The following is a 20000-nucleotide window of genomic DNA, read 5'->3' on the forward strand; positions in this document are numbered from 1 at the left end:
TGTATTCAGTAACCACTTGAACCGTCAATACTTAATAAACTTGACCTTTCAGTCTGTACTTAGTCTGCTCTTTTTCCACTTTACACTAAACCCCTTTGCCTAAAATAGCCGATCTACAAGTTCACAACGCCTCGCAGCGCGAGGCGTCGTGAGCTTGTAGATCTGCTATTTTTGGCTAAAGTTCAAAAGGGAAAAAAGTTTCTATCACACAAAGATTTGGAGGACCCCCTGTAGTAACTCTAAGGACCCCCTAGGGGTCCCGGACCCCCTGTTGAAGACCCCTGCAGTAGATGATGGCAAGAGCTGAGGGAACAGTCCTTCTTTGAATGAACTAGTGAAATGCCGCCACCCTCTGGTAGAAAAACATAGGACTATAATAGGCTCCATGCACAGCAGCCATATTGTAAAGAAATTGGGCTTACTTCCTTCACAGGTGTTACCTAATGAAGGCTCTGTTCCCTTTAGTATTTAATTTCAAGGACTCCCATAACTCTATAATAAAATGGACCCTAACTGGTCCATTTGGAGTTACTCACCTGTATGGGGCCATTTGGAACCATGAAGGTACCTGCCTGGACCTCACTTTAAACTGGTGTAGAGTGTGTCCATTGAGCCACAATGCACATTATATCAGCACCCAGACTTTGTTTGACCAGAATGGAACAGAGCCTAAATTTGCATAATTTGTAATACCTAATAAACTTTAACGTAGTTTTGTGTGTTGTTTGGTTAAAATAAATGTGTTAGAAAAGAATCAGCAAGTTACAGTTTGAAGGGGATTGAAGGAGAACCATTACCCCAGAGTGAGTGTACCTGATGTAGACTACATTTGTTATAGGGTAAACACCACAAGAAAAGCCATTGGGCTTGTTACTTTAAGATAATTCTTTTGTACTTTTACTCAAGTACATTTTTAATTCGGGACTTTTACTTATAACAGAGTATTTATTTATTGCAGTAGCCAATTGATAATTTTACTTAAAAAAAGAAAAAAAAAAGAAAAAAATCCCAGTTCCACCACTGCAAATTTGAATCCTGCTGTCATGACAAGAGTATTTAATTCCAGTAGATGGCGGTAATGCACCTTTTTTTTGGACGCCAACAACTGCCCTAAAACAACAAAAAACGAAACAACCTTTCTGAAGTAGGATAGCATGTTGCTAACAGTGTTTTATTATTTCATTAACCTTCCCAGGAGGACCTGTTACTGACATTTTCGGTGATAAAGATGATAAAGCTATTGTTGGTGAGTAGGCTACCAAAGTTACTTCTATATTTCTATACAGTTACTAATGGAGTGGTCAGAAAGTGTCATCACATTATGCAACAGCAAACTACATTTGTTTACAGTTGGTTTTATGATTTTGCTGCAACCAATTCACATGACACCAAGTACCAAATTGAATTATAAACATGATAACAACATGATGAATCATAATAAGCATGGAACCCATTACCCTAACTAAATTCACATGCAAATTTAACAACAATAAAACGACCAGTTTTACAAAGGGAAGACATAATATTTGCATATTATAACCACACCTGGATTTCTGGTGAACGCTAATCTGCCGACACAGGTGAATGCTAACCTGGTGAATGCTAACCCAAAGCCAAGCTTTCCCACCGGGCAAGATAAAGATCTTTATCTTTATCTTTATTTTTCCCAGTGGGAATGACCCTTAACCCGTCCCTAAACCTTTACCCAATGGTCTTCAACAGGGAGTCTGGAACCCCTAGGGGGTCCTCAGAGTTACTACAGGGGGTCCTCTAAATCTTTTGTGATAGAAAGAAAAAAATCTCCTTTTTAGCCAGATTCTTAACCAGAATCTGAAGTGAACTTTAGCCAAAACCGCGCTGCAAGACGTTGTGAGCTTGTAGATTGGCTATTTTCGGCAAAGAGGTTTGGTGTAGAGGGGAGAAGTATTGACAGTTCAAGTATCTGAAAACAGGAATTGACATGAATCCAAAATACACTGATGATTGTGCTGTCAAACGATTAATCTATATGGAATCTATGAACAGGTTGTGGGGGTCCCTGCTTCATCTCTCTTTCAACTAAGGGGTCCTTGGCCTGAAAACGTTGAAGACCCTGGGCCCTGCCTTACCCTATAACCGGAGTATTGTTACATCGAAATAACAATATTTTGCCGATGACCCCTGCCCTAGACAGAAATGTTGGTGACTCCTGCAGACACCAAAAAAGGTACGTACTCACCCAGGGGTTGACACTAAGGTCTCAGAGGCACTTGCCCAAAAAGTAAATCGTCCACGTCCATTATAAAATGATAGGTAAAATTTGAATTACCGTTAGGGGTGGGCGATATGGTGATAATTATCGTTGAGACGATACAATGTCTCCACGATATGCCTTTTCAGAGCTATCGTATATATCGTGATACAATTGAGGGAGCCTTGTAAAACATCCTGTTTAATCGTTAATACAGATATTCATTGCAGAATTCAATTTAAACCTGCATTTTGGTCTAAATCAGTAGTTCTCAAACTTTCAAATGTCAAGGTCTCCACTTAACTCTGACAGTATATACAAATGAAACCAAATGGACCCGTAAGGGTCCATTTGGTTTCATTTGTATACTGTCAAGTATACTGTCAAGTAACTTGAAAAATAACCGTGAAAAAGAATCGTGATAAAATTGTGTATCGTGATACAGCTTGGGAAAATATTGTGATATTGTATTTTTCCATATCGCCCACCCCTAATTACCGTTCAATTTATTTTTTATTTATTTATTTTTTACTTTCTGGGGCTGTGCGATTAAAAAAAGTTATATCTCAATTTGTATCCAAATACCTACATACTGTAGCTACTAGCTAATGATTGAGTATGACTGTGCGTTCACACCTACCTATTATATATTTTTAAGTGTAGCAACATTACATTAAAGCTAAACAGTGCTTTTATTTTACATTCGACAGACCAGAAGTCAGAGCGCTCTGGCCATGTTCAGGCGTTTAGACAGATATCTTGTGTAGTGTTTATAGACTGTTGCGTCCCCTCTCAAACATAGCACTTGCCCGGACGGCGGACGGGCAACCTGAAAGCAATCTCCACCTGCCCGAAGGTTTTATTTACCTGCCAGGGGCAGGTGGGCATGACAAGCCTTAGTGTCAACGAACGCCTTTCACCACTGTTCAAAGGAAAGAAAAAACAAAAACCCTACTAAAGTTGCTTGTTTCCAAGATCTTGTTCCAACTTCCAAGACAATCTGGGAACCCATCATCAAAGAAAGGGCGACGCCCACTCGGTCTGTCTCTCTTCAATGGCGTAGCCATCATTGACTCTGTCTCGAGAGATTGGTTCCAAGACAATAACAGTAATTCTAGCAACGTTCTTTTACATCAACAACATCTTTTGTTATGGAGCACGACAGCACGTGGACACATTTTCCAAACGGTGGACCTCTCCTTACTTAATACACGGTGATGTTTTCACGTTTAATGTGCTTGATAAGCCCAGGCTCTTCTTCCATTCTACTGCTCTTGGGTTGTAATTGGTTCCCCGGGGAACACAGACAAAAGACCCAGCTGTGAGGCTGCTGTGCCCACTTATGACCCAAACAGCACTGTGTGTGTGTGTGTGTGTGTGTGTGTGTGTGTGTGTGTGTGTGTGTGTGTGTGTGTGTGTGTGTGTGTGTGTGTGTGTGTGTGTGTGTGTGTGTGTGTGTGTGTGTGTGTGTGTGTGTGTGTGTGTGTGTGTGTGTAGTGGGCGAGAATGAGTTTGTTTTGTGTGGTATGTACAGTATATTTAATGTTTAATGTGTGCGTGCCGTGCCGTGCACATGCTTGTGTGTATAGACCTACGTGTGTGTGTGTGTGTGTGTGTGTGTGTGTGTGTGTGTGTGTGTGTGTGTGTGTGTGTGTGTGTGTGTGTGTGTGTGTGTGTGTGTGTGTGTGTGTGTGTGTGTGTGTGTGTGTGTGTGCGTGTAGTGGGCGAGAATGAGTTTGTTTTGTGTGGTATGTACAGTATATTTAATGTTTAATGTGTGCGTGCCGTGCACATGCTTGTGTGTATAGACCTGTGTGTGTGTGTGTGTGTGTGTGTGTGTGTGTGTGTGTGTGTGTGTGTGTGTGTGTGTGTGTGTGTGTGTGTGTGTGTGTGTGTGTGTGTGTGTGTGTGTGTGTGTGTGTGTGTGTGTGTGTGTGTGTGTGTGTGTGTGTGTGTGTGTGAGAGAGAAAGAGAGAGCGAGGGAGAGAGAAATGTATTGTTGAAAGACTATGACAGGAGTAAAATAATGAGACAGTCAGATAAATCAGTGGTCTTCAACCCTTTTCATATGAAGTTCCATTATGTATGCTGCATTTTTGAGCCACGGACCACCATTTGATGAGGCCTCTCCCCTAAAACGTAATATTTTTGTTATCATAGCATTTTGTCCACAATTCCATGCTTTATTGATGTGTTACCATAGGACTGATAACAGGCCAATCAAAATAACACTTCTTCTACATTCTGTAATTGTGTAGACGTCTTGTAAATTAAGTAAGTCGATAATTTAACTCTTGAGAGTGTAAAATAAACATGTCCATTTGGTTTCATTTGACGCTCTCAAGTTAAATATCTACCAGTAGGGGTCCATTTGGTTACCAACTCTCCATCATTTAGCTATATAGGACATGTTCACAAGCTCAGTGATGTCATTACGTGCGCATCCCGCATCAAAAACTCATTCAAGTCACCCAGGGACTCATTCATGTCATGGTCCTGGGGTCCCGGGGATGCGCCTCCATTGGAGTCCATGTTAAAATAATTTACCGCTTGTGGTTGAGCTTGTAGATGTGCTATCTTTGAGCGGTGCAAACCGCTCCTACATTTCGCTCTGTGTGTGTGTCAGCCAAAAAGAATTGCCAAAAACATTAGCACGGATCTTCATGTATGGAGATCCGTGCTCATACACATAAAGTAACTGACGTCACGCCGGTCACGAACAGAACGGCCCATAAAGCACATGTGTCGTGTTTGCACCGCTCACTTTTTTTGTTTAAACTATCTTTTTACTATTCTTTGATATATAAAAAATCACACCCAATGTGAAGTGAGCAGTGCTATTTTTAAGTTAATTTCATCAAGCACCACTCAAATACTTTGCGTAGGCCTATATTGACAGGCCCAAAATAGCGACAGCGGGTTTAGTTCAAAGGGCCCTATTTTCATCCATCCCTAAACTCATTGGCCATTTTTTTACTATTTTGAAAAACATTTTTAAATATTTCAAATAGCTGATACAAGCTCACAATGTGTCGATGTAGATGGCTATTTGAAATATTTTAAAATAGGCAAAGAAATTTGGGGTAAGGCATGGACAAAAATATAGCTCAAAGTGGATGCCAAATGGATGCTTCTATTTGCCCTGGCACTGATGTGCCACTAGAGGCTGCTGTTGCATGCATTTAAAACCTTACAGAAGTAGCCTAACCCACCTGTTTGTTTCCCACCACTTCAGTTCACTCCACATCCAGGACCACAAAGGAAATCCACGGAAAGGATGAGGACGAAGCTCCCACACAGCAGTCCCAAGTCTGGATTCCATAGCCCGGGAGGGCGGTGGCACCGCGATTGGTTAGTTGCTTTGTCATGGATTCATACAATCATAATATTCAAATGTGTAATCCAGGGGTCTTCAACAGGGGGTCTGGGACCCCTAGGGAGTCCTCAGAGTTACTACTGGAGGTCCTCCAAATCTTTGTGTGATAGAATCTTTTTTTCTCCTTTTTTATATTAACCACTTGAACCCTAGTGTCCACATTCTGAGAACTTTAGCCAAAAATAGCAGATCTACAAGCTCACACATATCAGCTATTTTTGGCAAAGAGGTTTCATGTAGAGGGGAAAAGAGCAGACCAAGTACAGAGTGAAAGGTCAAGTTTATTATGATCCATACAATAATAATAATAATCAAATATGTGTAATCTGCTCGGTAGGCCGCCACAAGCACAGTGACAGAGCTACACTGAATGTTATAGACAAATTGAACCGGGACCCCTAGGGTGTCCTCAGACACTAAATCTTTGTGTGATAGTGTGATTGTGTGATGCATCCTTATTCTTTGGAGAAAAATAGCAGATCTACAAGCTCACAACACCTCACGCTGCGAGGCGTTGTGAGCTTGTAATGTAGATCAGCTATTTATTTTGGTGTACACCAAACTTCTTTGCCGGAAATAGCTGCTACACTTTAAAGGGGGAAAAAAAGAGCAGACCAAGTACATAGTGGAAGGTAAAGTTTACTAAGTATTGACGGTTTAAGTGGTTAACATGCCTGAAAATAGTAAAATACACATTAACATGAATCCAACACAACGCTCCACAACACTGATGAAAGTGCTGTGAAACAAGTCTGTGAAGCTGTCTATGAAATTTATGAAAACGTTCTATGAAAAATCTGCAACATCATTTTTGAAGCGGTGAAAGCCGCTTCCAAGGAGTGGCTTTGTGTGTCCCGTACATGTCCATATATGGTAATTCCAGTCCAGAATGAACAGGTTTTATCTGTCCCGTACATCCAGAATATTTGTGTACCGTCCGTCCAGGATTGAGGATTGGTCAAGCTTCACATGACAATTTGGCCCTCCAAATAAAATCATTCATTCATTCAGAATTCATAAAAATATAGAACTGAAGCACATAGAAAGTATAGAACTAGAACACAGAATATATAGATCTAGAACACAGATTTCATAGCTCTAGAACACATGGAATAAACATTCACCGCTTCACTTCGAACCGAGGTTTGATTTTTATACAATGGGGGTCCCTAGCTGCTTCATCTCTCTCTAGGCTATTTATTTATTTATTTATCAGGGACATTAATCAACATGTCAGTTTTAACATCAATGTAAATAGGCCAGAGTTAGCCATGAACTAATTCTCATCTGTTGTCACTGAGCAGGCTGTAAAAAAGTGGTGATAAGACTATCCATACAAAAATCTGTACAATACAATACCATACAATAAAATACAACACAAAACAGTTATAGTAAATTATGACACCAGTCCTGAAAAATGTTGAAGATCCTTGAATTTATACTTTATAAATCCAACTGATATTTGCTTTGCAACCAAAGTGACCCCGGCAATATAGGAACAAGCAATCATCAACATGAGGACCCACAATGTTTGTGTTCCTTTGCTGCAACGTTAAAGATGAAGTGCCATGATTTTTCCCCCCAAAACATGATTATGAGGTATTATGATTATACTAGAAGGAAGAGTTTTTCCAAAAAAGTGTACAGAAAGAGTTAAAATGTGTTTTTATGTGGCCACACCCACCAGTTCATTAAGTATGCCTGGTTGTCACGGTGGGTGGTGACCCAGCTGAAGTGATTATATGATGTCATTTTATCTGTGTTTTTGGATCGACACTTTTGACCCACAAGGTGCCTGCTTCCAGGAAGAAACCCCAAATAAAAAGGTAATACATAATTGCTCATAACAACCACACCAGGGGGTCTAATGAACCTCCTAGACACATGAAAACCAGAACAAGTACAAAACTATGGCACCGCCTCTTTAAGCTTCAACAAATCCGTAGCATTCCGTTTTAATCAATGCAATTCTATATTTTAGTATCTTCACTACCTATACTCTTCTTGATTACTACCAGATCAATGTATCAATATACACTTTGTATACTGTACTTCTATGATGTGACTATTCTAGTAATGGACAGTAGATGGCAGTATCTGCATTATGGAACCAAGTAGTCTCTGCTACTGTGCTTGCCTGTTAAATGGATGGGGGTTTCATAAAACCATGTACTAAATGAGGTTTGACGATGTTTTAAGTGGTGTATCTATGCATCTTTAGCCGTGCCGTTTGTCAGCTAAGGAGGTACATTTCGAATACATATCTTAGCAGCTGGACTAGGCAGTAAAGCACTTTTATTTTTCACATTTGAACAGCTCTGTTGTTGCCAGCTGTGCTTAAAGTGAAGACAATTTGTAATGTTCTTCTGACTAGAGGAGATTATGACACAGGCCGAAAATGTGTTGACGTCGACCCTTTTTTGCCATACCAGAGAAAATACCTTTCTACTGCAAATAGTGCGACAAGACTTTCAAGTTAAATAATACTAGTCGGGTTTCTTCTGTGGTTAACTATGTTGTACGTTGTGTTATGAAGCAATAAGCTTAGCTTAGCCAATAATAAAAAACCCTTAAGGAGTCTGATAGACCTACCAGAGAAGCCTAGAAGCGATGCCTCCACCGATGCCTTGGCATATTAGGAAACTAAAAGACATTTCAGAGGTTCAAACTCTGTAAATAGCTCTTTAATCCACTGCACCCCTAGATTACATTGTGACTTTATACAGCATTGGTTATCAAAGTGGGGTCCAGGGACCCCCAGGGATCGTGTAGGGAGTTCCAGGGGGTCCCCAGCTGAATGATAGTTAGCAACCAAATGAACCCTTATGGGTATGTAACTCTGAGCGTGTACAAATGGAACCAAATGGACCTTAACAAGTTCATTTGGTTCCATTTGTACTCTCTCAGAGTTAAATTAACATTGATTTTACAATATAAATTGCGGTCTCAGAGATAAAATTATCATTAAATGGGGTCTGCATGTCAAACTGAGGGTTCCTTATTTGGGGGAATTAATCAATGATGACACACATCTTACAAGTTCAAACAGTTCATATACATATCACAGGAACCTCAGTTAGGGTGCGAAGGGGTGTGCGCACCTGATCCCATAATATGGGTATGGCGGTCAGATCTGTAGTTCTGGACATCCGTATCTATCTACGTGTATGCCTACATGGGAATATCAGTCAATTCCACAACCGCTCCATGCCAGATTTTGTAGTCGGTCGGTCAGATGGACGGTTCTCAAGATATACGTGAACTACAGACACACAGACAGATATTTTTGCATATTTCTAGTTGAACCAGGACCTTGCCCGGGGGTAGGGCTGTCACAATTATTACATAATCGTCTAATCGCAATTATTTGACATAATCATGATTATTTTTCATAATCGTCATAATCGTTTCCATGTTGAAAAATGTTCATATATTTAAAAGAAAGTCAAAAATAGAGGAAATAGCAGATCTACAAGCTCACAACGCGTCGCATCGCGATTTGAGAAATCGCACGTGTGTGAAGTGAGCGGCGTACATATCTCCCTGTATGGGGTGTTCTGTCCGTGACGTCAGTTACTTTATGTGTATGAGCACAGATCCGTACTAATACATTTGGCTAATACGCACAAAGTGAAATGTAGGAGTGGTTTGCACCGCTCAAAAAGAGACCGAGTAAGACAAGGGCAGTGAGACAAGAAGTGAGGGCAGAAAGTGACATAGTTACTGAAAGAGAGAGACAGAGCAAGAAGGTCAGAGAGAGAGACAGACAGGGCAGAGAGAGAGACAGTCTTTCATCCCCCAGACCGACACCATGTTCCCATCACAGTCCAAGTACAGCAGCAGCTTTGACGATGAGCCACCAATCCTTCCAGTGATGCCAGCGTATTCACACTGGCAAGTGCAGAAGAATGGAGCAGCCTGTCAGCAAATAACCTGCTCTGTAACCAGACAGGAAAAAGAAGAAACAGACCGACCAGGATCTTACAGTCAGCAACAGTCCAAGACTTTTCCTCAACTAGGAGTGTACACACACGACACACAAGGAAGAAACCACACATCTGTGACCAGAGTTTCCGTCAGTTACAAGACATGGTCGTACACCAGCGTATTCACACCAGAGAAAAACCTTTCCACTGTAGACAATGTGACAAGAGTTTCAGTCAGTTAGGCCAGCTGAAAACCCATATACAGTACGTATCCACACTGGAGAAAGGCCTTATCCCTGTAAAGCGTGTGGCAAGGGTTTCACTCAGTCTAGTGATCTGAAGAAACACCGGCGTATCCACACCGGAGAAAAACCTTATATCTGTACAGAGTGTGGCAAGAGTTTCAATCAGTTAGGCAGTCTCAAAACTCATCAGCGTATCCACACTGGAGAAAAGCCTTATCACTGTAAAGAGTGTAACAAGGATTTCAATGATTCAAGTCCCTATAAGAGACACCAGCGTATTCACACCGGAGAGAAACCTTATCACTGTAAAGAGTGTAACAAGGGTTTCAGTCGGCTAGACATTCTGAAAACTCATCAGCGTATCCACACTGGTGAAAAGCCATATCACTGTAAAGAGTGTAACAAAGATTTCAGTGATCTAGGTCACTATAAGAGACACCAGCGTATCCACAGTTCACACCGGAGAAAGACCATATCACTGTAAAGAGTGTGGCAAGAGTTTCATTCAAGGAGAACACACACCGGACGCGGAGGCGGCACGGAAGCGGCGCGTCAAAACATACAGCCCCAATATTTTCAATGAACTAACCCACACCGGCGGTGTCAGACGCGCACAGCCGCGGGTCTGCCGCCTCGCCTGCCGCGCCGATACGCCGCTGTTCTATCTTTCCAGCGCTGCCGCGCAGTGAACATGTTCTCCCATGGTTCTCCCCACCGGGGGAAATGGATGTGCTGTGTGGCAGCGCGCCGCATCCAGTTGGGGTTACCGCGCGGCACTTCACGTGCATCGATACCGCGACGCTGCGCTGCGCAGCCGCCCGCGTCCAGTGTGTGCAGTCTGCTGATCAGAAGACCTACCTACATATTCACACTAGTCTCGCGTAGCCAGACAACTATTCCACAATCTCCGAATGCTATATAGAGTCTGGAACTACACCTCCTGAACGGCGAGTAATGGCAGCTGGCATTTCCATTCACGAAAATATATTTTAAAATGTAATTTCTGCTAAACAGCAAGCTAAATATGCTTAGATGATTTTATTTATATAATGATAAATGTGCGGGATGTGAGACGGAAGTGAGGAGGAGGCTCCAATTCATCATTCTTCTTCTGTTATTCCAGACTGTATTTCCAAATCGCGGAGTCAGCAGTCTGGCCACGCGAGACTATATTCACACTAATCATAAGGCAAAGTATAAATCAGCCGTAAGAACCATTCAGCAGAACAGATCCCATCTGGAGGGGTCTGTCTGGTCTCGTGTTTTAAAGTACTCTCCAGTCAGAATGACAAAGTCTGACAAGCCGACCCCAACCCCAAAAGCCGCAGGGAAATATGCCCCTTGACGACAGGAACATTTACCCCCGTCCAGATGATGCACACAATGCTGCAATGGGTGCAGCAGCAGCCCACTCAGAAATGTCCCGGAGACGCTCGCTTTCAGATCCCCAGCTGTTTAAACTGTTTTCATCTGCCCGCAAGAGCACAGAAACAAACGCTAGGGGATTGACCTCTTGCATCGACAGACGGTGCAGGCTGTGTTGTAAAAATAATCTAATAGCAGCCTCAAGAGGGTAGTTTACACAGTGGCCAATACTGTGGTAAATGATAAATCCATTTCCTGGTGGGTCATACAATGTATTTTTTTTGTGTGTGGGGGGTCATGTCACTTAGGAACGTTTATTATCAAACAGCAATGAGCGAACAAATGACTTCAGAGGCCCTTATGCATTTTTTAACACGTTACATTCAAGCACTCATTACATTTCTATGAAAGCCGCCGTGCTTTGAGTTTCCTCGCGGGTCCAGTTACGACATTATGCTAGAGTGCATTATCTGGCGGTCCTATCCAGTGACTTGATGTGTTGCAACGCGGGCGGGTAGAAAGTAAACCCTCCGTAACTGGAGCGTGGCACAGCTGTCACCCGATCCCCTCCGAGTGTAGTCAGCACTCTAGCCAGTGTGCCTAGAAAGTTATAAGTGGAAAGCGCGGGGCCCTGCCTGCGCTGGAGTCGAGTGGTTCTCAACTTCCGGGTCCACAAGGACCCCCCAACACACAGCGGAATCCAGGGACGTCACAAGGGGGGGAAAGTGGGATTGAGTTACGAGGGCCCAAGGTGGAGGGGCCTTAATTATTTAGCTATTGAAAAAATAGCAGATATACAAGCTCACAGCACGGCACCGAGTGCCGCGCTGCGAGCTTGTAGATCTTCTATTTTTGAAAAGTTGTGAAAATAAGCGAACATTTGTAACTCAAATTCTGCTTCTGGGGGGTTCCTGGAACTAAATATTTTGAGATGGGGTCCGTGGCCAAATACATATTATTCTGGGGGTCCTTCACATGAAACAGTTTGAGCACCACTGACATAGAAACATAGGTTTTTCAAAAATAGCAGATCTACAAGCTCGCAGTGAGCTTGTATATCTGCTATTTTTCAATAGTTAAAGCTATACTGTGTAAGTTGCTCAACTGGTGGTCTGTAGCAGTATAGCAAACCGCGTTTGCTTTTTTCGTCCGTTTTTCGCTCGCGGACCGGGCCGTCAGACCACTGCGTCCGCCTCGCCTCGCCGAGACGCTTTCAATGAGGTCTCCCGTGTCCTTCTACGAGCAGCGGTTGGGGAGTTACATGCTAGACTCCTCCAGTGTAAACACTGCAGTGTACTTCCTGAAGGCGTGTTTCCTAAACCCACCAGAGAGCCCGGCAGTGTATGTTCTGCGCTGTGATTGGCCGGCAGTGTATAACCCTCGCTGTGATTGGCCGGTAGTGTGATGACACAATTTTTCCGCGAAAACCGGTCCCGGGCAGGGATCATAGAAAATATATAAAGAGAAGGCTTTAGAAGCTGAAAATAACGGAGTGGGGGTTCTAAAACTTTAGCGATTTAACAGCTAGGACCATTTTAAGATTTGTTTTATAAAAAAAGTTACATGGTATAACTTTAAAGCACAAAATGTGAGTGAATCCTTATACCCAGGGCCCACAATTTGGTGCGACACCCCTGGCAAAACCTTCAGTCCACTAAGCCCTGTCTTATACTTGGCTGTACGGCGGTGTGTCGTACAGGCAAAAATAGTCCATCTATCTATTCTAGAAGCTACCGGCGCAATGTATTCTGAGCTCGTAGATCTGCTTGTTTCACTATTCTTGCAAATGTTTGAAAAAAATGTCCGCCTATAATGACATGCCCAAATTCAGGACGCCAGGTTGAAAGTGGTTAACTCGAGAGTGTCACAATTGGCCCGCAAGGGTCAATTAAATTGACATGGAGGATCTTTACAGTGGAGTGGCTCTGTCATTCAGAGAAAGTTAATTGCATTCACCTGTTAGTGTTGGTGTCACTCAAGCTGTCTAATTGGGGATTAGTTCAGACCTACAGACACACCTGGTAATATTACAAAAAAAACAAGACACTGAGTCTAATAAGGCCCTGGCATCCCTGTCCAATCTTATCAATAGTAAGTTACTGTGACCGGCGTTGTACAAAACACAGTGTGATGTTCAGTGGTGAATGTGCGCTACACAGGCTTGCTGCCTGTGTGAATGTCTACTACGCCTCATTTGGTCAAGTCAAATGTGGTCATGTCGAAATGGTGATCTCAATACTTCAATGATATGCATTAACATATTTTAGATTGTATTTAGAGAAAAGAAAAGAATAGCATTAAAATGTTTTCATTTACTGCTTTCTATCGATTTTAACCATTTTGATTTCAATGTTTGGGGGCATGCGTGCAGGTGTCTTTTTAGACACAATAAGCCCATTTCCAAGATGCACCGCAATCTTTCATGGGCAGATGTGACTTATGGGGGCTAGCAGTGTTACTGTAAATACTAATAACGAAATCGCCGGCTTATTGTGTCTAAAAAGACATATTTAGCCACTTGTACGCATGCCCCCACCCACTGAAATCAAAATGGCTAAAACGATTGAAAGCAATTGAAAACATTTTAACACTCATCTTTTCTTTTCTCTAAAAATATGGCTGCATTTGTCCCTCGGGCCGCCAGTTGAATACCCATGATATAGGCGTTCTGGTGCAGACTGGTGAGGTGGTTCTTTTGTGCCACGATCTCATTGATATTGAATGATGCCACGATCTAATTTATATTGAATGAGCCGCGACTGGTGTACTTTATTCGACTATAGGTACCCATACATAATGTACACACGCATATAAATACAGACAAACCATGTTCTAGATGACCTGGCCTTCAGCAACAACACCATAAAAAATACATCAACCACGGGTCCCAGATAAGAGGACAAGTGTTGGATATCCACCTACAAATGTTTTTATAGGGTTTATTTTATTTTATAGGCCTTCTGGGTCTGCAAAGGCACTGGAACTTGCCTGCCATGCATACAGTATGATTACAAGCTTCATATAACTGTGATATGTGGTGTTGGTAAACAATAAAGCTTCACCGTGATTATGGCCTATAGTTGATAGTGCTTATCCGCTATCTTGAATGCTACTGTAACTCCCCCAGGTCTCCCAAAACCAGTCGTGAAAGGAAGATGTGGAAGATTGCAGAACGAGAAAAATGACTGCGTCTATATTTCTAGCCGCTCCGCGGATTCCTGGCATTGGATGTGGGCTGTGTTCAGAGACTTTCAGCAGACCTCGCATAATCGCTCATCCCATTCCCCTCATGACAGAGTCATAAAACTCTCTAAAGACCTACTGAGAGCAATGTCTTGTATTGCTGTCTGCTGTCTGCTGCCACTCTTGGTTACAGTTTGCTGTTGTCCAAACTTCCTGTGTCTAGCAACAACCTCCCCCCAACCCCCCTCTGTTCCTTTTAGAACGGGGGTCTTCAAAGTTTTCAGGCCAAGGACCCCTTAGTTAGTTGAGAGAGAGATGAAGCAGGGACCCCCACAACCTTTTCATAGATTCCGTATAGTTTCATTGTTTGACAGCACAATCATCTGAGTATTTTGGATTGGTGTGATATTTAACCACTTGAACTGTCATTACTTAATAAACTTGACCTTTCACTCTGTACTTAAGGCATGTTTTCATTGCAGTTCCGGAATTTTCCCGGCAAAATAAATAATTATAATTAGCATAACTTGCCGGGAGTTTCGTTTTTTGGGTGTTTTCACATGCCCTCATCAGCAGCAAAAATACTGGTATCGCTCGTTTTCACAAGCCATCGTGACGGCATGAAAACCAGTGTTGCCAGATTTTGCGAGAGAAATAAGAACCAGGTGTACGAAAATAAGCCCCAAAAAGTGATATTATCTAGCCACACGAGCACTTTAAAACTATACGCATCGCCGCATCAGCTACTTGAAAATTGCCGATCTACAAGCTCACAACAAATAAACCGCAACCAGCCACTATCAATACATACAAGCAACTTTACGGAAATCAAGCCCAGAGTCGCTTATAATTAGCAGACATGGCAACACAAGGACTGAAAGACCTGCAAAAAACACACGCGGACTGAAAGACCCACGCGAGCCCATCGCATCTCACCTCTGGGCAACAGTGCCTGTCTCTTCTCCCTCTCTCACCCTGAACGCTACAAATGGATTTAACAAAATATTCTTCATGCAACAAAACATAAGGTTCAGAAAGGATCGCTCATGCGTTATGCAACCTGTTGGGGGAAATCTCGCTCTTAACAGCGAAATGCTCCCCCCATGCACTTGTGAGCTTGTAGATTAGCTGTTTTTTTTTTGTTTTTTTTCACGCGTCACCGTAAACGATGGATGACCATGCAGACTCGATGCTCGCTGCTCTGTAAAACACTTTTAATCATGCAACGAGGAGAAACTATTAACTAATGATGCAGCTCTTTGAGTTTGTAAAGATTCCAGCTTTCATCACAACATTATGAGCGCGTCGCGTCCCCTCCCGTTCTCCAGACCGGACTTGTATAAAAATAAAAATAAAACAAAAAAATAAAAACACACAGCTTAATTACAAATAGGCTATAGAATAGCCTACAAATAAGTTTGAACCATGAATTGATCTAGCAAGCTTGCATTTCTCAGCACCGCGGCCGTATAGGCTGGAGATTGTAGAAAGAAATAGACGTCTGTCTTCTGTATTTGGCAGGCTTACATAACATTCAAATGCAATATGGATTCTGAAGCTTTCAATCCCAATTACAATGCTTTAACTGTTAATATTGGCTCCTTGCATGCACCTGCTTGTCCGAAAAAAAGTAAAAATCACGGTATGCCGTTTTCACTGTGGGGAAATTTCTATTCTCCCAGTACTTTCAGCAAAAATTACTAGGTATTTTCCCGTCAAATTTTGGAGTCCAAAACTAACGGAAGACAAAATAAGTGGCCGTTTTCACATGGCGTGAATTTCAAAATTGCCGTCATTTTGGAAAAAACTTCCAGAAGTTTGACTCAGTGAAAACGGGGCTTTAGTCTGCTCTTTTCCCCCTCTACACCAAACCTCTTTGCCAAAAATATTTGCCCGAGGCGTTGTGAGCTTGTAGATCGGCTATTGTTGGCTAAAATTCTCAGGGGTTAAGTGATTAATATAGAAAAGGGGAAAAAAAGCTTCTATCACACAAAGATTTGGAGGACCCCCTGTAGTAACTCTGAGGACCCCCTAGGGGTCCCGGACCCCCTGTTGAAGACCCCTGTTTTAAGAAACCTTTCTCAGGCTTGATGTATTGATATTGTGTATTTTTTTGTCTTGTTCGGAACTATATTATTTACAATACATGACTAGATTTACAATACATTTGTGAAAGAAGATAGGTCCCACGGGCTTATGAGTGAAGTTCTTATTTGGATCTTGGGGTCTAAAACTAAACAAAAAAAGCGTTCTGTACATTTTATCTTAGGTTTTATCTGCAAGAATGAACAACGTCAGAGTGGAGGCTTAAGAGTTTCCTGGCGATGGCCGTCCTTTCCAGATGCTGTCTGTGAAATGTCTATGAGACGCTGATTTATGTTTCTGTCATTTCAGGCTTCTCCGTGGGAATCACGAGGACCTTTGACTCCAGAAGTGGATGCCATTAAGCCACGATAAACATTGCGGTTATAATGGTGCGCATTTGTGTGAATGTGGATGCATGAGAGTGCAGTGTGTGTGTGTGTGTGTGTGTGTCTGTCTGTCTGTCTGTCTGTCTGTCTGTCTAATATGACTCATAAGCCTACAAATGTTATTATCTTTACAAACAATGTCCAGGGCAATGGTTCCCAAACCTTTTAGCTCAAGGCCCAAAAGAGACATTAGACATTTGCCCGTGATCTAGACTAGAGAAAATAGCAGATCTACAAGCTCACTACGCTCGTAGAGCTGCTATTTTCTTCTCCACTTCTTAAGTTTTTTAATGATTTGATTAATTTTATTGTATTCATGAAATACTTTTGAAATAAGTTGGAATTTAATTTAATTGATGAGAAGCTGTGAAATAAAACAAAATTGTGGTACCCAACAGTGGGAACACAGCACAGTATCTAAGGTTCTACAGTATCTTAAACACAACAAGCAGCTCAGTTGCCAGCTGGCAAGGAGCTCTGGTTTTGATGACCAAAGAACTGTGAGGTGTGTTTGATCAGGTACTCAGACCTGTGAGAGACAAAGAGTCTTTTCCAAAAAGAGGCTATTTAGGGAAAGACAGTAAATGTAACGCTTCTTAAAATTAAAATAAATAAATAGCTGAAATGGAAACAAAGTTGAGTAGTATTTGGGCATGCTTTCCGACTGATTCGACCTGCATTGAATCCCATTATAAAATTAAAGTTACCTGTAAATATTTAGAAAACATGTAAGAGTTATGTGGAAAAAAGCACGTTGAGGGCTGGAGGTACTTCCTTGGCCTGCTGGCAGCATGCTTAGGACATTTTGCATTGATCGCTCCTGCGGTTTGCAAGATTAGCCCCGGACACACAGACCCACAGACAGACAGACAGACACATTTCTAAGTGGCTCGGGCCTTCTACAGCAGTGGTTCTCAACCTTTTCAGGCCGCGACCCCCAAAATAACCATAATTTTGAACGCGTTGTGATTTTCACCCATTTCAGACTAATATTTGACAATTTGGCCAATGTTTAATTTGTCATTTTATAGGTACTATTTTGGGTATTTTATTTTGAAGTTTCAGTTTGAAAAGGAAGCCTGTGTGTTTCTGAACCAATCCGAGGGAACCAGCCCTTCAGGTGATGGGATTTAAAATCTGAGTAATGGGAGTAATGGGAGCCAGCAATGGGAAAGAAACAGGTGAATGTAATCAAAGGTTCATTTATATGCAACCTGTCTAAATCATCACTTTTTGAATTCCTGTTCACAGGAAGTAATTAAGAATGGTCTATTTAGGGACCTTTGATATAAATATACACAAAAATTGTTTATTTTCTATTTGTTTGGCATCTAGTGTTAGGTATGGCCATATTATCACTACAGATATGCTCTAAAAGTGTGAAAAACATGTTTTTGATTTCACCCTGTCCTTAAATTGTCAGCCACAGGTTGAGAAGTTGAACCACTGTTCTACAGTGCCACGCCATATGAACATGTCTACTTCTTCTGGTCCCGTCCTAGCCACAAGATTCCACACACGTGTAAGCCGAGTGGACGACGTGGGGGATACAGGATCCAGCTGAAAGTGCCACATACAGTCCCTCTTGGCCCTCCGCTGAATAATGCATCCCCCAGTGGGACAGACCGGGCGATACGGTGTCCTGGATGCAGCCCTCTCAATGGGACAGAGCAGGCACAGATACTGTGTCCTAATGTATCCCTGAATGGGACGGAGCAGCCGATACCGTGTCCTCTAGAACTACTATCAGACACGGCTATCATGACCGTCCATTCATTAGGACTGGATTATCTGGGTCTCTCTCTCTCTCCCTCCCATTCTCCCTCTGTCACTCCCTCGCATTCTCTCTCTCTCTCTGTTCTTCATTGTGTCTCTGACCCGCTGTTCCAGCCTTGTAAATCGGTCCTAGTCACTCTGCAGTCCTTGTAACTAACCTGCCAGTCTGGCTCATCCATCTCTTGTCTTATCTTTTTTTTTTCTGCTTGTGCTATATGTTCAGAGCTCAAGCTTCCCTCCTTCTTGCTCGCGGCTAGCTTCGGGTTTACGCCACGGAACAGTCGGTCGTCGTGAACATTTTTCATCATAATTAGGTGGCGGGCGGGTGTGAAAGTCCCCCACCCAACACCCACACCCAAAAACCTCGGGCGGCTCGAGGCCTCGGAAAGAGCTTTTAAAAAAATGTGTGGCATTGTGTGCGCCGGCTGTCTAAACGAGTTGGGGATAGCAGGACAGGGGGGCAGCGGGATGTGTGCGTCATAAGCGGGGGAAACCGACATTGTTAATGTAGCATTTCCAACCCTCTCTCTCTCTCTCTCTCTCTGACAGCACCGAGCTCAGGAAAGCGCACACCCCTGCTGGGAAGTGTGATGGTTCTCCTGAACAATAAAATGAGGCGGATGGGGTCAATCGCGGCCGGACCTTTTCCTCGATTTGTGCTCTCCACCAACCACAGGCGGAGGGTGGTGTTTGGGGGGGCGGGGATACAATCCACTCCAGACCTGTTTCCTGGAAAGTCCAGAGAGGGAGTTACCTTTAGATTCCAAGGGCCAGTTCTGGATGGAGAGCTTATGAGCTGTTGATGGAAAAGTATATCATTATTACCAAGTCTTTGGACCTGTTGAATCTGTTCAAAGTAACATTCTCTCTCTTCCCCTCTGTCTCAGTCTCTCTCTATCTCTGTCACCCTCTCTTTCTCTCTCTCTCTCTCTCTCTATCTCTCTCTCTGTCTCTCTCGCACTATCGCTCTCTCTGTCCCTCTGTTTTTGTGTTTCATTCTATCCTCTCTTTCATTCCCACATGGCCTCATGGTAGCTGTCATCATTACTGTGGTCAGGCCTCTTTCTCTGTCCCTTAAACTCCCTCCCCCTCTTTCTTTTAGCTTTTCTTTCTTTCTTTCTTTCTTTCTACTCCTTTCTTTCTTTCTTTCTTTCGCCACATGTTGCTGTCATTGCTGTGGTTTGCCTCTTGCGACATATTAATTCACTGCCTCTCTTGAGTATACATGTGGGATTGTGCAGGCTTGTGTGTGTGTGTGTGTGTGTGTGTGTGTGTGTGTGTGTGTGTGTGTGTGTGTGTGTGTGTGTGTGTGTGTGTGTGTGTGTGTGTGTGTGTGTGTGTGTGTGTGTGTGTGTGTGTGTGTGTGTGTGTGCGAGAGAGAGTGATTACAGGGATGGAGGGTGGGAAGAAAACTTTTTCCTTCTGTCC

The 20000-nt window shown here is 42.7% G+C and overlaps 1 protein-coding gene and 1 long non-coding RNA gene across 2 annotated transcripts in view; both read left to right on the forward strand.

Moving 5' to 3' along the window:
* The first annotated feature begins 1129 nt into the window (after positions 1-1129).
* Positions 1130-16799, forward strand: LOC308279986. Its single transcript, XR_013961709.1, has 4 exons — positions 1130-1246; positions 2026-2206; positions 5466-5581; positions 16720-16799. It is a non-coding gene; the product is annotated as an uncharacterized lncRNA (long non-coding RNA).
* Positions 16800-19932: 3133 nt separating this feature from the next.
* xirp2a (xin actin binding repeat containing 2a) overlaps positions 19933-20000 on the forward strand; it is a 91816-nt gene continuing 91748 nt past the window's right edge. Inside the window, exon 1 of the mRNA XM_080720404.1 lies at positions 19933-20000. This exon is cut by the window's right edge and continues 656 nt beyond it. The gene's annotated coding sequence lies outside the window, so the exon portion shown is untranslated.

Source organism: Nannobrachium achirus (genome assembly GCF_963921795.1).
Source record: "Nannobrachium achirus genome assembly, chromosome: 24".
Lineage (NCBI taxonomy): Eukaryota > Metazoa > Chordata > Actinopteri > Myctophiformes > Myctophidae > Nannobrachium > Nannobrachium achirus.